This window comes from Mustela lutreola, chromosome 15, assembly GCF_030435805.1.
Source record: "Mustela lutreola isolate mMusLut2 chromosome 15, mMusLut2.pri, whole genome shotgun sequence".
Taxonomy (NCBI): domain Eukaryota; kingdom Metazoa; phylum Chordata; class Mammalia; order Carnivora; family Mustelidae; genus Mustela; species Mustela lutreola.
In genome coordinates this window covers 19,152,029-19,168,750 of record NC_081304.1, presented here as the reverse complement: position 1 = coordinate 19,168,750, position 16,722 = coordinate 19,152,029, and positions in this window count along the sequence as shown.

Sequence of the window (16,722 nt, the reverse complement as noted above, 5' to 3'; positions counted from 1 at the left end):
CGGGCTCTCTGCTCAGCAGGGAGCCTGCTTCCTCCTCTCTCTCTGCCTGCCTCTCTGCCTACTTGTGATCTCTGTCTGTCAAATAAATAAATAAAATCTTTAAAAAAAAAAAAAAAAAGATTGCCCACCTTCAAATTTCTCTTCTCTTCCAAGACCCTTCCTTATGAAACCTTCCCTGATTCCCCTGGAAATAGTTATGTCCACTCTTCTAAGTCTTCTTCTTCTTCTTTTTTTAAGATTTTATTTATTTACTTGACAGACAGAGATCACAAGTAGGCAGAGAGGCAGGCAGAGAGAGAGGGGGAAGTAGGCTCCCCACTGAGCAGAGAGCCTGATGTGGGGCTCGATCCCAGGACCTTGGGACCATGACCTGAGCCAAAGGCAGAGGCTTTAACCCACTGAGCTACCCAGGCACCCCTCTTCTAAGTCTTCTTATAAAGCACTTACAGGGTAGTCATTTTTACTTTGGCTCTGTCTTCTCATTTAGACTTGAAGATTCTTTTTTTTTTTTTTTTTTAAGATTTTATTTATTTATTTGTCAGAGAGCGAGCAAGAGCGAGCACAGGCAGACAGAGTGGAAGGCAGAGTCAGAGGGAGAAGCAGGCTCCCTGCGGAGCAAGGAGCCGGATGTGGGACTCGATCCCAGGACGCTGGGATCATGACCTGAGCCGAAGGCAGCTGCTTAACCAACTGAGCCACCCAGGTGTCCCGAGACTTGAAGATTCTTGATTCAACATCTTATTTATTTCATATCCCTCAGTGTCTAGTGTAGTAGCAGTCATTCAAAAGATGTTTTTAGGGGCGCCTGGGTGGCTCAGTGGGTTAAAGCCTTTGCCTTTGGCTCAGGTCATGGTCTCAGGGTCCTGGGATCGAGCCCCGCATTAGGCTCTCTGCTCGGCAGGGAGTCTACTTCCCTTCCTCTCTCTCTGCCTACTTGTGATCTCTGTCTGTCAAATAAATAAACAAAATCTTAAAAAAAAAAAGATATTTTTAGATAGTAAGAAAGAAAGAAAGATAGGTGTTGAGGGATAGATAGATGAATGGGTGGGTGAATGGAGTAATTGAGAGATGGATAGTTGAAACAAAGGAGTGGATAGAAAGATGGATGCATAGAAGGCTGTGCGCTTTGTTGAAGTCCTAAGATTGGAAAAATGAGACAATTTTCAGGCAAGTTCCTCTTGCATCAGTTCCCCTAAGACAGTCATTTTTGCTTGAATTTGATTTTCGGGTTATCTAACACACCCATATTCAGACGCAAGGACCAAAGTTGTTTCCCAATCGGAAGTCACTTAAATTGATCATTTTTGGATTATTTTTTTGTGCCATTGCTTTCCTCTACAGAAAGTTATGGTTTAACTACACAAATACAATATTTGATGAAAATACCTCAAATAGGCAGCTGATGGCAGTGACGAATACCATCTGAAAATAAAACAGTTTAAAAATATCAGACAAGGGAGAGTGTAGGAGGCAGGGAGAGAGGAAGAGCAGTTGGTGAGTACAGTGAACAAGGCAATCAGGACTCAGGACTGCAAAGGCTGGAAGGTTGGTAGGAGGGATTCGACGCAGGGCTTCGAAGGTCTTCCCAAGGAGCAGGAACAAGAGACAATAGGACAGAAAGTTTTGAAAGAAAGAGGGGAATGTTGCTGATCATGTTTGGGAGCAAAACATTAGGCTAAACAATTATCCGTGACTCTTCTTGGATCTACTGTTCATTCAACTACAATTTATCGAGCATCCGTGCTGACCCAAGCGTCAGACTTGCGGTATCTCAACCCATTATACCTGTGGGTAGAAAGATGGCGTCTACGCATTCTCGGACATGCGTGTTGTCTGTGAGCCTCATCCACACCCATGGTTTTAATCACAGCAGCTTCGCTGGCTCCCAAGTGTTTAACTGTAGTCCAGACCCCTTCTTGAGTCCCATCCCTTACCTCTACTGCACTGCAGAATATCTCTCCCCAGATGTTGGCGGCTTCCTTCCACTTGAGAGCCCCCATGCTGAACTCATCTACCTCCTCTCTAAACTTGCTCTGCGTCCCAGATTCCCCATCCCCATTCATCTGACCCACTCAACACCCAAGTCAGAACCTGGGTGTCATCCTCTTCTCCCTGTTCCCCACTTTGTCCCTCCACGCAGGTCACACTGTCCAATAACTCTACTTCCCACATGCTTCCGGATCTGCGTCTTCCTCTACTTCTCACGGGAATGGCCCTAAGATCAGATCACCATTTGTCCCTGGGTTACCACCGTACCCTCCTCAGTGATCTCTCACTCTCCCATCTTGTACCCTCAGGAATCCCCACTTGGTTGCCAGACTCATTTTCCCAAAATTCCAATCTGATCAGTCACCACTTCCTAAAGCCTCATGATGAAAGCCCAACTGCCTCTAATTTTTAAAAAAATTTTAATTATTAAAAAAAATTTTAAATTAAGTAATCTTTACCCCCAATGTGGGGCTAGAACTCATGACCCTGAGATGAAGAGTCTCATGTTCTTCTCACTGAGCCACCCACGTGCCCCTAAAGCCCAGCTGTCTTTAAAATAACATCCCAACTCCTTCGCATGTGTGACCAGAGCTCTCATCCTCTGACCACTCCTCTTCCTCGCCCTTCACCAAATCATGGTGCCTATTCCTGCTGCCTCGGAATGCCTCTCTTCCCATTTTCACTGATCTCATTCCTCCTCCTCTTCACGACTCAGCGTGTTGAATGTCACCTTCTCCAGACAGACTCTGCCTCCCCTTCACTCTGGAATCTGGGTGAGGTGTCCCTCCTCCGACCTCTTCATGCGTCCAGGGCTCCTCTCTCCCTGACCACTGCTTACACTATGGCCACCGGCTGACTCGCCTGTGGCTCCCACTCCAACGTGAGGTCTCCCAGGAGCAGGTATGCTGTCTGTCACATCTGCCTTCCTTGTGCTGCATGTGTTGCTCAGCACGTAGTGTGCCCAGGAGATGTTCGTGGCATGAACCTGTGACCTCCTGTAGTTCTCAGTCATCTCTAGGCTTTTGATCTCGTCCTCCCTCTTGCAAAGGCCAATTCAGTCCATTTGGAGATAAGACTTGAAGATACGACTCAGGATGTGCCGTGGTGATCAGGACATTTTCTTTCTCTCCCTGCCATCTCTCTCAGATTTTGCTGGTGACCACGCCCTTGGCACAGACACAGGCAGCCAGTCTGCAGAATGTCAGCTGGCAGCAAACAGCCCTTCCCTTCCTCCCCGGCTCTGTCTTCACTCAGCACAATCGTTTTTCCTTTTTGGGTGTTCAGAGCTCTGATAGCAGAGGGCTGGGTGGGAGGGTGGCGGCATCGGCTGTCTGCAGGGCGGCGGAAAAGGGGGTGTGGGAGAGCCAAGACGTGGGTGGAAGCCTGCTATTGGACCCTTTTGAGGGAGAAAGAAAATCTAGCTCTTTGGGGCTGTCCTGGTTGGAGCAGCTGGGATGCGCTTGTCCCCTTTTGCTCCCTGGGAGGTGAAATTGCCCTGTGGATATTTAGCTTTCTAAATATTAGAGGGTTTTCTAAGGGAGGGGGAGAGGGAGTGGGAGAGAGAGAGAGAAAGAGAGAGAGAGAGAAATTATGAATTTTCAGAACTAGCCCTGCACATTCCCTTGCTGCCAAAGCACTGGTAAGAATCCTGGGGGTCAGGCTATGGCTGTTTCCTTGTTTTGAAGAACATAGGGAAAGAAGATCTGCCGCACATCTCATCCATTTTTTCACTCATCTCCTGGTTGATGCCAGGTGCCAGTCCACAGGGGTGAATAAAGCTCTGTGCTCCCAGGTGAAGGGGAATGGGCCAGTAAGGAGGTATGTTACAACCCAGCAGCCTGGTGTGGTCTGGGAGGGCTGTGAGAGCAAGGACTTGGTGGGATTGGAGGACAGGCCACTGTCCACAGAAACCCATCAGCCGAGAAGGTGACATCAGCCCTCTAGGAGACATTTCTGTACAGTCTTGTTCTCACAATGCTTTCGACTTCAACACCTCAGAGGAGAATGTTGAACTCTGGCTAAGGACAATAGTATGACATATGGTAGAAACAGTGCCGGATTCAGGGAAGACCTGATTCAGGGAAGACCTTCAGGTTCTGACTCAATCATTCATTCATTCATTCATTCCCTCCCTTCCTCCTTCACTCATTCATTCAGTAAATGCCCTTGATCAGCTGTGAGACCTTGAAAATTGACAGTAATTCTCTGAGCTTCAGTCTTCTCATTAATATAATTAGGGTACTCTGACACCCACCTTGTCATTCGCCCTGATGTAAGTGACAACGCTTTGTCAGCTGTAATGTGCTTTGCAAATGTGATCTGTTATTTATCCTTCCACTTAGGCACATTCAGTCAGCCAAGAAGTATGGCGTGCCCTCTTGTAAGGTCTGACAAGCCCCTCTCTGAGGCAGGAGCCTGTTCTGCGCACGTGGGGGTGTGTGTGTGAGGGTCGGTGGGGGACGGTGGCGTGCCTTCATCAAGCAGCGAACGTCTGTGCCCTGTGCCGTCTACAGGGAAGTCCTAGCTCCCCCAGCCCCCAGCCCTCACCCCCAGGGGCAGCCGGGGAGGGACACGTTCTCCTGCCTCTCCCTGGGCTATGGATGCTGGTGCCTGGAGGAGGCTGGCCCGGCGTGTGATTCATCAGCTTTAGTCAGGTTGCCAATGGGACTTCCCTTCCTACAAGATGAGGATCCCAAATACAATACTCCCAAACATGAGGTAGTGTTCCGGGCTGTGTCTTTGCGGGGGCGTCTGAGGCACCGGAAAGGGAACAGAATTCATCATTTTGCTTGTCCCCCAGCTTCCCCACCACTCACATCAGAGACAGCCAGGGGAACCCCAGGGCAAAGGGTGACCGAGGAAGAGGCACTGGCCTCGTGACACCTGGTGGGAGACTGGAGGGCACTCTCCCACCGCCTGTTGTGGTCTCTGCAGACCTTGACCAACCAACATCATCAGCTCCAATGTTTATAAAGCAGTTTCACACACTTTCTCTCATTGGATTCCCACAAGAGGCTGTTATTGGAGAAACTAGAATAGCATAGAGGTACAGTGTGGGGCCTCTGGAGCCCTACGCCCTCAGCCGAATTGGGCTCTGCTGTGTTCAGTCGTTAAGCATCTGCCTTCGGCTCAGGTCATAATCCCGGGGTCCTGGGATCCAGCCCCTCATCGGGCTCCCTGCCCGGCGGGAAGCTTGCTTCTCCCCTCTCCTATTCCCCCTGCTTGTGTTGCCTCTCTCACTGTGTCTCTCTGTCTAATAAATAAATACAATCTTTTAAAAATAAACAAACAAATAAATATTCATTTATTTATTTTAGAAAGAGAGAGCGTGCATGAGTGATCAGCTGAGTGCAGAGGGAGAAGGAGAAACCTCAAGCAGACTCCCCACTGAGGGCAGAGCCCCTCCCAGGGCTCGACCCAAAGACCCCGAGACCATGACCTGAGCTGAAATCAAGAGTCAGATGCTCAACTGATGGAGACACTCAGGCTCCCTTCAGATTCCTCATTTTATTTTATTTTATTTTAATTTATTTTTAACTAGGCTCCATGCCCTGCATGGAACCCAGTGTGGGACTTGAACTCACCAACCTAAGATCAAGACCTGAGCAGAGGCTGAGTGGGACACTCACTGACTGAGTCACCCAGGTGCCCCCAGATTCCGCATTTTTAAAAATGGGGATCACGGGGCGCATGGATGGCTCAGTAGGTTAAGCCTCAGCCTTCAGCTCAGGTCATGGTCTCAGAATCCTGGGATCAAGCCCGGCATCAGGCTCTCTGCTCAGCAAGGAGCCTGCTCCCCCTCCCCCCTGCTCTCTGCCTGCTTCTCTGCCTGCTTGTGATCTCTCTCTCTCTCTCTCTGTGTCAAATAAATAAATAAAATCTTAAAAAAAATGGGGATCACTGGGGCACGTCGCTAGCTCAGTCAGTGGAATATAAGACTCTTGCTTTCAGGGTTGTGGGTTCAAGCTGTGAGTTGGAGGTAGAGATTATTATTATTATTTTTAAAGGTTTTATTTATTTATTTTATAGAGATCACAAGTAGTCAGAGAGGCAGGCAGAGAGAGAGAGGGGGACGCAGGTTCCCTGCTGAGCAGAGAGCCCGATGCTGGGCTCGATCCCAGGACCCTGAGATCAAGACCTGAGCTGAAGGCAGAGGCTTTAACCCACTGAGCCACCCAGGTGCCCCATGTAGAGATTATTCTTAAAAAATTAAGAATTGGGATCATGCCAGCACTTACTCTATGTGGTTTTTGTAGAGACTAACAGTTTACTTGTTTATTGTCTCTGTCTCTTCAAATTAGACCACAAATTTTAAAGATTTTATTTATTTGAGAGAGAGCAAGAGAGAGCACAAGTGGAGAGAAGAGGGAGAAGTAGGCTCCCTGAAAGCAGGGAGCTGGATGTGGGGCTTGATCCCAGGATCCTAGGAACATGATCTGAGCCCAAGGTGGATGTTTAACTGACTGAGCCACCCAGGTGCCCCTAGACCACAAATTTTAGAAAGAAAGGATCTTTGTTTTGTTAGTTGAGTGTCTAGAGTGTTTAGGACAGTGCTAGACACAGAGGTTTTTTTTGGGTTTTGTTTGTTTTAGTTTTTTAAAAATGTTTTATTTATTTATTTGAGAGGAGAGAGAACACAGAGAGAGAGGGAGAAGCAGACCCCCTGCTGAGCAGAAAGCCTGCCAGAGGGCTCCATCTCAGGACCCTGAGATCATGACCTGAGCCCAAGGCAGATGTTTAACCGGCTGAGCCACCCAGGCGCCTGGGAACACAGAGAGGTCTGCAAAAGATATTTATGGAATGAAGAACAAGCCAGATACATAGTATGTCCTGTATGCAGTCAGCTTGGAATGTATAGCAAAATATCATAGACTTGGTGGCTTAAATACAGAAACTGATCCTTCACAGTTCTGAGGGCTGGCAAGTCCAAGATCAAGGTGCCAACTCATTCAGTTCTTGGTGAGATCCTTCTATCTAGTTTGCAGAGGGGGGCCTTCTTGCTGTAGGATCAGGTGGCAAAAGAGCTCCTGTGTTTTTCCTTTTCAAAGGGTCCTTAATCCCATCATGGGAGGCTCTACCCTTATGACCTCATCCAACCTTAATTACCTCCAAATATCCTCCTGCTGGGGATTAAATTAGGTTTGGACACGTGAATTTGGCCTGGGGACATGAACATTGAGTCCATAGCAGTTACTATTATGGGTTTTTTCCTATTTGGAGGCTGTAGAAACTGATATTTAGAGCATTTAAGTGAATTGCCTGAAATCACAAAGCTCAAATTGGGAATGTCTACTCCGAATCCAGGGCCCTTTCTCCTCCACCAGGACTACTCCGATTCCTCCTCCTGTTACCTCCCTCTTCTCTCTCCACTCCCACCTCCCCAGGCAAATGCTCTGGGGAGCATTTGCTCCCCAAATGCAAATAAGGTTGGGTTAATTGAGTTCACCCAGCTTCTTTTCACTTCTTTATTTCTAAGTAATCTCTACACACTTACCCAGTTTCTTTTCTTTTTCTTTCTTTCTTTCTTTCTTTCTTTCTTTCTTTCTTTCTTTCTTTTTTAAGATTTTATTTATTTATTTGAGAGAGAGGCAGTGAGAGAGAGCATGAGCGAGGAGAAGGTCAGAGGGAGAAGCAGACTCCCCGTGGAGCTGGGAGCCCGACGGGGACTCTATCCCGGGACTCTGGGATCATGACCTGAGCGGAAATCAGTCGTCCAACCAACTGAGCCACCCAGGCGTCCCTGACATAGTTTCTTTTCTGCTGCACAGAGAGCCGTAGGACTTGCAGACAGGGACTTTTAACATCTGTGAGAACAGTTTCTTTATTTCTCCAAAGGACATCCCAACAGGACTTACTGTCGGTTTCTCAAGTGCATAACAGAACCTACGAGGTTCCTGGTAAATGCAGCTCTGTGAGGATTAAATGACAGGCAGTGTACAGAAGTTGATAGGCACATAGTCATAGCTTGTACATGTCAACTGTTTATCATAGTCTTTATTATCTTTTGGGGACGGCTAGGCAAGATTTAAAATATATCTGGGATGCCTGGGTGGCTCAGACGGTTAAGCCTTTCCCTTCCGCTCGGGTCATGATCCCAGAGTTTCTGGGATCGAGTCCCACAGCAGGCTCCTTGCTCAGCGGGGAGCCTGCTTCTCTCTCTGCCTCTGCCTGCCACTCTGCCTGCTTGTGCTCTCTCTCTCTCTGACAAATAAATAAATAAAATCTTTAAAAAAAAAGATTTAAAATATATATGAGGTTTAGACTCATAGAATGTTGGAGCTTTAAGGGATCTTAGGGAGAATAGTCCAATCTTTTTATTTTATATGTGAAAAAATAAAAACCTAGAATTGTTCCACTTGCCCAAGGATACAATGCTTGTTTAAAAAAAAACCAAAAAAAACTCCCTGAGGGGCACCTGGGTGGCTCAGTCAGTTGAGCATCAGACTCTTGATTTCGACTCAAGGGTCATGACCTCAAGAGTCATGAGATTGAGCCCCAGCTGGGGCTCCACGCTCAGCAGGGAGTCTGCCTGTCCCTCTCCCTCTGCTCCTCCCTTCTCCCTCACCCTTTCACGTAGGTTCTGTCTCTCCCTCTATCTATCTTTAAATAAGTAAATAAAATCCTAGAAAAAAAAAATTCTCCCCTTAGAGGAAACAGGGTGAAGCTTTTCAGGGACGCTTTTTTTTTTTTTTTTAAAGATTTTATTTATTTATTTGACAGAGATCACAAGTAGGCAGAGAGGCAGGCAGTGAGAGAGGAGGAAGCAGCTCCCCGCTGAGCAGAGAGCCCAATTCGGGGCTCGATCCCAGGACCCTGAGGTTATGACCCGAGCTGAAGGCAGAGGCTTAACCCACTGAGCCACCCAGGTGCCCTCAGGGACTCTTTTTACTGTTACAACTTTACAACTCTTTTGTAAATCTAAAAATATTTTATTTATTTATTTGACAGACAGAGATCACAAGCAGGCAGAGAGGCAGGCAGAGAGAGGAGGAAGCAGGCTCCCTGTCTAGCAGAGAGCCTGACACAGGGCTCGATCTCAGGACCCTGAGATCACCACCTGAAGCTGAAGGCAGAGGCTTTAACCCACTGAGCCACCCAGGTGCCCCCATGTGTGCATCTTTTCCTCTACTTTCTGAATGGGGGGGATATATATATATATATATAGAGAGAGAGAGAGAGAGAGAGAGGCAGGGAGGGGCAGAAGGAGAGAGAGAATCGAGAATCTTAAGCAGGCTCCACACCCATGGAGGAGCCCAACTTGGGCTCAGTCTAACAAGCCTGAGATCATGACCTGAACCAAATTCAAGAGTCAGATGTTTAAATGACTGAGCCACCTAGGTGCCCTTATTTTCTGAACATATTAATAATAATTATTTAAAAGTTCTTGTTGGGGCCCATGGGTGACTCAGTCGTTAAGCATCTGCCTTTGGCTCTGGTCATGGTCCCCGGGTCCTGGGATGGAGCCCTGCATCTGGCTCCCTGCTTGTCAGGAAGCCTCCTTCTCTCTCTCCCACTCCCCCTGCTTGTGTTCCCTCTTTTGATGTGTCTCTATCAAATAAATAAATAAAATCTTTAAAAGTCCTTGTCTTATGGGGCACCTGGGTGGCTCAGTGGGTTAAAGCTTCTGCCTTCAGCTCAAGTCATGATCCCAGGGTCCTGGGATTGAGCCCCGCATCGGGCTCTCTGCTCAGCAGGAAGCCTGCTTCTCCCTCTCCCTCTGCTGCTCCCTCTGCTCATGGTCTCTCAGTCTCTCTGTCTCTCTGTCAAATAAATAAATAAAATCTTTTAAAAAATGAAGTTCCAATAAGTTAAACAGTATACTTACTTTTGCCAGTGTATGGAGGGATAGAGGAAATAATTAAAAAACCCCATGCATAATAAAAGCCAATGTTGCATGGTTTAAAAAGTAAATAAATAAATATATACAGTAAGTCCTTGTCTTTTAATTCCAAGGTCTATATCATCTATGGACCTATTTCTTGTGTATATTTTTTTCATTGGATTATTAGTCATACATTCCTGTCTCTCACATATTTATTCATTTGGAAGAGAGTGAGAGTGACAGCGTGGGGGGATGAAGGTCAGAGGGAGAGTGAGAAGCAGATCCCCTGCTGAGCAGGGAGTCCAATCCCAGGACCCCAGGATCATGACCTGAGTTGAAGGTAGACACTTAATCGACTGAGCCATCCAGGTGTCCCCCACCTTTTTTTTTTTCTTTTTTTTTTTTTTGAGATTAGCTTTATGCCCAACATGGGGCTTGAACTCACAACCCTGACATCAAGAGTCACATGCTCTACCAACTGAACCAGCCAGGCATCACCATACTTAGTAATTTTTGATTGAATGTTAGAAATTATACATGAAAGCCCACAAGAGGCTCTACAAGATGGCTATTCCCTACCAGAGATGGTTTGGGCTGCCTTCCCAGAGACAGTGTGGCTGATCCCATTAATCTAATGAAGACCTCAGCTGGGTCCAGGTTGTCTCACAGACTTGGTAACCCTCAGCACAGAAGAAACTTCTCAGATAGAATCTTCACCGGAAAGACTCATGGACTGAATGGCATTAAATAAGGATTACAGTTTCCTTTTTCTTTTTCTTTCTTTTTTTTTTTTTTTTTAAGATTTTATTTATTTATTTGACAGAGAGAAATCACAAGTAGATAGAGAAGCAGGCAGAGAAAGAGAGAGAGGGAAGCAGGCTCCCTGATGAGCAGAGAGCCCGATGCGGGACTCGATCCCAGGACCCTGAGATCATGACCTGAGCCGAAGGCAGCGGCTTAACCCACTGAGCCACCCAGGCGCCCTCCTTTTTCTTTTTCTTTTTCAAGATTTTATTTTCTAAGTAATCTCTTCCCACAGTGTGGGGCCAAGCCCACAATCCTGAGATCAGGAATTGTGTGCTCTACCAGTTGAGTCATCCAGGTAGCCTAGGATTACAGTTTTCTTTTCTTTTTTTTAAAGATTTTATTTATTTATTTGTCAGAGAGAGTGAGCACAGGCAGACAGAGTGGCAGGCAGAGGCAGAGGGAGAAGCAGGCTACCCGCTGAGCAAGGAGTCCGATGCAGGACTTGATTCCAGAATGCTGGGATCACGGTCTGAACTGAAGGCAGCCACTCAACCAACTGAGCCACCCAGGCGTCCCGGATTACAGTTTTCAAAGTTTATTTTGCTTATGGTTATAGAAGCTAGTTCAGCAAACAATTCTACAAAGACTAGATTGATGATAAAATAACTATCATTTTGCCTTATATTATCATTTAAAAATTTTATTTATTTATTTATTTGACAGAGAGAGAGAGATGGCAAGAGAGGGAACACAAGCAGGGCCAGTGGGAGAGGGAGAAGCAGGCTCCCTGCTTTGGGAGCCGTATGTGGGGCTGGATCCCAGGACCCTGGGATCATGACCTGAGCCGAAGGTAGATACGTAAGGCTGAGCCACCCAGTTGCCCTGCCTTATATTATAATTTAAATTTTCGTAAATGTTTTATGACTCAGAAAGGCTATATATTTTTCTGTCAAGTTTTTTAGCTCAGTGTTCCTCAGTGTGGTTCGCTCAGACCAACAGGAGTTATTATCACCTTGGAACTGTAAGAAAGGCCAATTCTTGTGCCAGTCCAGAGACCTATCAGATAAGAACGTTAGGGGGCACATGGGTGACTCAGTTGGTTAAGTGTCTGCCTTGGCTCAGGTCATTATCTCAGTGTCCTGGGATTGAGTCCTGCATTGGGCTCCCTGCTTGGTGGGGAGCCTGCTTTTCCCTCTACCTGCCACTCCCCCTGTTTATGCTCTCTTTCTTTGTCTGACAAATAAATAAATAAAATCTTAAAAAAAAAAAAAGAATGTTAGAAGATAAGTCTCCTAGAATCTGTATTTTATTTTCTTTTTTAAAAGATTTTTATTGGGGCACCTGGGTGGCTCAGTGGGTTAAGCCGCTGCCTTCGGCTCAGGTCATGATCCCAGGGTCCTGGGATCCAGCCACACATCGGGCTCTCTGCTCAGCAGGGAGCCTGCTTCCCTCTCTCTCTCTGTGCCTGCCTCTCTGCCTACTTGTGATCTCTGTCTGTCAAATAAACAAATAAAAAATCTTAAAAAAAAAGATTTTTATTTATTTATTTGAGAGAGAGAGAGAGATAGTGAGAGAGAGAACACAAGCAAGGCTCAACCTACTGAGCCACCCAGGCACTCCTAGAATCTGTATTTTTTTTTAAAGATTTTATTTATTTATTTGACAGACAGAGATCACAAGTAGGCGAGAGGCAGGCAGAGAGAGAGAGAAGAAGAAGTAGGCTCCTTGCAAAGCAGACAGCCCGACATGGGGCTCGATCCCAGGACCCCAGGATCATGACCTGAGCCGAAGGCAGAGGCTTTAACCGACTGAGCCACCCAGGCGCCCTAGAATCTGGATTTTAATTAGCTCTCCAGTTGATTCTGATTGTCCATAAATTTAGGAAGCGCTGATCTAGGGGTGCCTATCTGGCTCAGGTGGTAGAGCATGTGACTCTTAATCTTGGGGTCATGAGTTTGAGCCCCACATTGGGTGTAGAGATTACTTAGAAATAAAATCTTAGGGTTCCTGGGTGGCTCAGTTGGTTGGGCAACTGCCTTCAGCTGAGGTCATGATCCCAGAGTCCAGGGATTGAGTCCCATACTGGGATCCCAGCTCCATGGGGAGTCTGCTTCCCCCTCTCCTTCTGCCCTTCCCCCTGCTCATGCTCTCTCACTCTCAAATAAATAAATAAAATCTTTAAAACAATCTTTAGGGGCACCTGGGTGGCTCCGCTGGTTAAACAACTGACTCTTGATCTCAGCTCAGGTTTTGATCTCAGGGCTGTGAGTTCAAGCCCTGCCCTGGGCTTCACACTGACCATGGAGCCTTCTCAAAATCAAAACAAAACAAAACTTCAAAAACAAATTTTTTTTTAAGATTTTATTTATTTATTTGACAGAGATCACAAGTAGGCAGAAAGGCAGGCAGACGGGGGTGGGAAGCAAGTTCCCTGCTGAAGCAGAGAGCCCGATGTGGTACTCGATCCCAGGACCCTGGGATCATGACCTGAGCCGAAAGCATAGGCTTTAATCCACTGAGCCACCCAGGCACCTCAAAAAATAATTTCTTTTTTTTTTTTTTTTTTTTAAAGATTTTTATTTATTTATTTGACATGGAGAGATTACAAGTAGGCAGAGAGGCAGGCAGAGAGAGAGAGGAGGAAGCAGGCTCCCTGCTGAGCAGAGAGCCCGATGCGGGACTCGATCCCAGGACCCTGAGATCATGCCCTGAGCTGAAGGCAGCGGCTTAACCCACTGAGCCACCCAGGCGCCCCTCAAAAAATAATTTCAACACATAGGGCACACAAGGAGATTTTCACTCCACGTCACATTGGGAATGCTTGCCTGCATAGAAGTGGAATATTCACACTTATCAATAAATTGGAATGACATCCCCTGCTTGGATTATTGATGTTGTTATACTGGTGAGATATGAAGGCAAAATATGTGGCTCCATGATCATCAATCATATACAAGCTCAGAAATGCCGTTGAAGGAGGCATTTCACAGTTCTGGCTTCCAAAAGCCAAGGAAGAAGCTGAGGCAGAATAGCGCATCTTGGTCCTATATTGAGATCAAAGCAGAACTCTGAGGCATCCCTAGGAGCTATTATTAACTATCAAGGTGACATTGTGCTATTCAGGGACCTGGAGGGGGTTCAGTCTTCTCAGCACACCCCTCCACCCCCTGCCAACCCCAGCTCCCAGGGAACTCAGAGCTCTTCGCCTCCAAGTGGCATTTCCATCTATTCAGGTGCCCCAGCCAGAAACTTCTAATTTGACACCAAATTCTATGAACTGCATGTCTTAACTTTCTCACGGCTGCATCCATCTCTGTCCCCGAGCCCAGCCCCGGTTATTTCTTACAGCTTTCACTCTTCCCACCATATAATCTACTTTTCACCCAGCAGCCAAAGCCAAAGTCTATATATAAACCAGATCCCGTTCTTGCCCTGCTTAAAACTCTCCACCGGCTTCCCATACTTTGAATGTGAACTTCCACCTATGTCCTCCAGCTTCTCAGACTCTCCTAACTGCTGCCTACTGTGTCCACCTCCTTTGGGACCAAATTCCCTCTGAATCCCCGGCTGAACGGTACTCTTCTGTTGTGCGAACAGCTCCAAGCATTTTCCTGCTCTGAGACCTCCGCTCCCCCTACTTGAAGGCTCCTTGCCAACTCCTTGCTGACAGGATGGGCCAACGTGACAACCTGTTATCCTTCAATTCTTTGTTAAAAGTCACACTCCCTTAGAGAGGTCTTTTCCTTTTCTGATCACCCCATGTTATATAGATCCCTCCCCCTCTTCCCTGCTTGTCTTTTAAGGCCCTTAATATGTGTGTTTATATAAGGGTGGGTTCATTTGTTTCACATTTGTGTCCCCACCAGGCAGTAAGTGCCCTGAGGAAAGACCCCACTTCTGTGTTGTGCTTTACTGTGTCTCTAGTGTCCTGCCCACAGCGGAAGCTCCATATACACTTGCTGAATGTTGGAGGAGCCCCTGTCTCCAGCCTGAGCCCCGGGGCATTGTGGGTGGTACCAAGCTCTCTGCAGAGACAGTACCCAGCAGGTGTCTTCTGGATTTTGGAACAACACCCCATGCTGTTTCAGCTCAGATGCCCTTCCTTTGGGAGGCCTTCCCTGATCTCCCCAGCTACTTATCCCTGCCCCTCAGTATTCTCTGTGATAGTCTCGTTTCTAGAAAACCTTTACCATAATTGAAATTATCCTATTCATTTATTTATCTGTTTGCCGTCTTTCTTCCCTGACTGGAAAGTAAAGTTTGGCTCAATTTTGGACCCCCAGAATCTAAAATATAGTAGGTACACATAAATATGGGATTGTTTCTACATCATCTGGCCTTCTCAGGTTCTTCTAGGTATATGTAGGCTTAGGGGGAACTGCTTTGATCAGAATAAAAGTCAACAAAGCTGCTCCACTTTGCAAAAGACGAAGGATACAAAAATGTACATAATAATACACTGTTAACATGTAACATGTGCATAAAAAAAAAGACTGGAAGGAAATATGCTGAAATGTTAATAGGGGTTTTTTCTCTGGGGGATAGGTTATGGGTGATTGCAGCCTTTAAAAAAAAATTATTTCCTGTGTTTATCCAAATGGTTAAGGATTGTTTTTTAAGAAAAAAAATCTGAGGACGTCTGGGTGGCTCAGTGGGTTAAGCCTCATGGTCCCAGGGTCCTGGGATCAAGTCCCGCATCAGGCTCTCTCCTCAGCGGGGAGTCTGCTTCCTCCTCTCTCTCTGCCTACTTGTGATCTCTCTGTGTCAAATAAAGAAATAAAATCTTAAAAAGAAAGAAAGAAAGAAAGAAAGAAAAAATCTGGACTGAAATTGAAATGGGTAAATAAAATTAAAAAGAAAAGTGGGCCCGCCAAGTGCTGAGACCTCTCCAAAGGACTGGCTACTCCTGCAGCTCTCTCTGCCCTGAGAGGCTTGGCTCTTCACAGTCTATTTCGGGGCACCTGGTTGGCTCCGTCGTTAAGCATCTGCATTCTGCTGGGGTCATGATCGCGGGGTCCACATGACATTGGGAAGCTTGTAGCCCGATACAAGCTCTATTCTGAATGCCTGGCCACTTGGGGCTGGGAATATTCCAGGCTGGGAAATAAAAAAACCTAGGCAAATCATTTTGTTGGCCTAAGGATAGGTTCAACCCTCTACCTAACAGCTTTGCTCCTCTTAGAATGTGCCGTGTTTTCAGAGAAGATGGATTTGCTAGTTGGAAATATGGCCAGCCGTGAAGGGAGGCAGGGGCTGTGCGAAGAGGCAAGGGAGTCAAGTGGAAAGAGGGTTGGGCTTGGCTCAGGTTCCAGTCCTGGCTTTTGTATTTACTTGTTGGGCAAACACAAATAGGCATTTTGTTCCTTTGACCTGGTTTTTGTTTGTTTGTTTTTTGTTTTTGTTTTTTAAATCTGTAAAATGGGGGTGCCTGGGTGGCTCATTTGTTAAGCATCTGCCTTCAGCTCAGGTCATGACCTCCAGGATCCTGGGATCAAACCCCACATCGGGGCTCCTTGCTCAGTGGGAAGCCTGTTTCTCCCTCTCCCACTCCTCCTGCTTGTGTTCCCTTTCTCGCTATGTCTCTCTCTGTCAAATAAATACATCTTTTAAAAAAATAAATAAATCTGTAAAATGGAGAATGTAATCCCTGTCATAGAATTAATTCATCACAGATGGGAAGGGGATATTCTGTCCTGACTGCATCCCCAACAGAGGTAAGAAGTTTCTTACTGAATCTGTTTAGGATTTCATCAGTTTATTTCCTCTCTTTCCCCAACCTATCAGGGTGATTGGGAATATTGCATATGATGACACCAGGTCTGAAGGTACTCTAATCCAAAGGGGACCAGGAGAGGGTCCCCATGAGATGCTTTCCTATCAGAAGGTATGAGCCCAGTGACACACCATCTCCTGCCTCTCCTCCACCCACCCACCCCCACCCCGTCACCCACCGCCATGCCAACCTGGCCCCATGGACACATGGTGGTTTCTGAAGAGATGCCCTTTGCGGAGTGTTTAGTGGCCAGAATATATTCTCTAAACTTTTTTTTTTTTTAAGATTTTATTTATTTATTTGACAGACAGAGATCACAAGTAGGCAGAGAGGCAGGAAGAGAGAGGGGGGAAGCAGGCTTCCTGCTGAGCAGAGAGACTGATGCAGGGCT